Genomic DNA, 2,332 nt, shown 5'->3' with positions numbered 1-2,332 from the left:
TACCACGTTTTAAGGAAATCTTGCATCGTGAGAAATTATGTTGTTTTTCCTTGCAACATGTTTTAACTCGAAAAGCTTTGGTGTTGCGTGTATGTCTAAGTGCGTAGCCTCAAAAAAGAATGCACAGGAGAGTTTTCTCTCGCAAGAACATGTAAGAATACCACGTTAAAAGGAAATACAATTTTTCAGAGTAAAGACAAATACGTACATATTAGAAATACTTAAACTTTATGGGAAGAAAAAACGCATCATACAAAATTATCTTGTATTTCTTAAACAACACATTGTAACTCGAAAAGATTTGGTGTTGCATGTATGACTAAGCGTTTAGCCTCAAAAGAGTACGCACAGGAGAGTTGTCTCTCGAAAGAATATGTAAGAATACCACGTTATAAGGAAATACAGTGTTGCAGAGTAAAGACAAATACATGCGTATAAGAAATACTTAAACTTTACGAGAAGAAATAACGCATCGTAGAAAATTATCTTGTATTTCCTAAACAACACCTTGTAACTCGAAAAGATTTGGTGTTGTGTGTATGTCTAAATATGTACCCTCAAAAGAAAACGCACAGGAGAGGTTTTTCTCCAAAAAATATGTCAGAATACCACGTTTAAAGGAAATCCTGCATCGTGCAAAATTATCTTGTTTTTCCTAAACAACACATTGTAACTCGAAAAGCTTTGGTGTAGCTTCTATGTCTCAGCGTGTAGTCTCAAAAGAGAACACACAGGAGAGTTTTCTCTCGAAAAATTATGTCAGAATACCACGTTTTAAGGAAATCCTGCATTGTGCGAAATTATCATTTTTTCTAAACAATTTGTTTTAACTCGAAAAGCTTCGGTGTTGCGTTTTTGTCTAAGCGTGCAGCCTCAAAAGAGAAGGCACAGCAGAGTTTGATCTTGAAAATATATGTCAGAATACCACGTTTTAAGGAAATCCCGCATCGTGCGAAATTATCTTGTTTTTCCTAAACAACACGTTGTAACTCGAAAAGCTTTAGTGTAGCTTGTATGTCTCAGCGTGTAGCCTCAAAAAGATTGCACAGGAGAGATTTCTCTCGAAAGAATATGTAAGAATACCACGTTATAAGGAAATGCAGTGGTGCAGAGTAAAGAAAAATACGTACCTATTAGAAATACTTAAACTTTACGAGAAGAAGAAACGCATCGTAAAAAATTATCTTGTATTTCCTAAACAACAAGTTCTAACTCGAAAGGATTTGGTGTTTTGTGTATGTCTAAATGTGCAGCCTCAAAAGAGAACCCACAGGAGAATTTTCTCTCGAAAAATTATGTCACAATACTACGTTTTAAGGAAATCCTGCATCATGCAAAATTATCTTGTTTTTCCAAAACCAACATGGTGTAACTCGAAATGCTTTGGTGTTGCGTGTATGTCTAAGCGTGTAGCCTCAAAAGAGAACGCACAGGAGAGTTTTCTCTCGAAAAAATATGTCAGAATACTACATTTTAAGAAAATCCCAAATCGTGCGAAACAACTTGTTGTAACTCGAAAAGCTTTGGTGTTGCGTTTTTGACTAAGCGTGCAGCCCCAAAAGAGAACGCACAGGAGAGTTTTCTCTCGAAAGAATATGTAAGAATACCACGTTATAAGGAAATACAGTGTTGCAGAGTAAAGACAATTACGTACGTATTGGAAATACATAAACTTTATGAGAAGAAATAACGCATCATGCAAAATTATCTTGTTTTTCCTAAACAACACATAGTACCTCGAAAAGATTAGGTGTTGCATGTATGTCTAAGCTTGTAGCCTCAAAAGAGAACGCACAGGAGAGTTTTCTCTCGAAAAAATAAGTCAGAATACCACGTTTTAAGGAAATCATGCATCGTGCGAAATTATCTTGTTTTTCCTAAACAACATGTTGTGACTCGAAAAGCTTTGGTGTTTCTTGTATGTCTCAGCGTGCAGCCTCAAAAGAGAACGGACAGGAGAGTTTTCTGTCGAAAAAATATGTCAATATACCACGTTTTAAGGAACTACCGCATAGTGCGAAATTATCTTGTTTTTCTTAAACAACAAGTTATAACTCGAAAATATTTGGTGTTGTGTGCTTGTCTAAACATGTAGCCTCAAAAGAGAACCCACAAGGAATTGTCTCTCGAAAAAATATGCCAGAATACCATGTTTTAAGGAAATCCCGCATCTTGCGAAATTATCTTTTTTTTCCTAAACAACACGTTGTAACTCGAAAATCTTTGGTGATGCATGTATGTCTAAGCGTGTAGCCTCAAAAGAGAACGCACAGGAGAGTTTTCTCTCGAAAGAATATGTAAGAATACCACGTTACAAGGAAATACAGTGTTG

The sequence above is a fragment of the Apodemus sylvaticus genome, unplaced genomic scaffold (genome assembly GCF_947179515.1).
Source record: "Apodemus sylvaticus unplaced genomic scaffold, mApoSyl1.1 scaffold_74, whole genome shotgun sequence".
Taxonomy (NCBI): domain Eukaryota; kingdom Metazoa; phylum Chordata; class Mammalia; order Rodentia; family Muridae; genus Apodemus; species Apodemus sylvaticus.
This window is presented reverse-complemented; position numbering follows the sequence as displayed.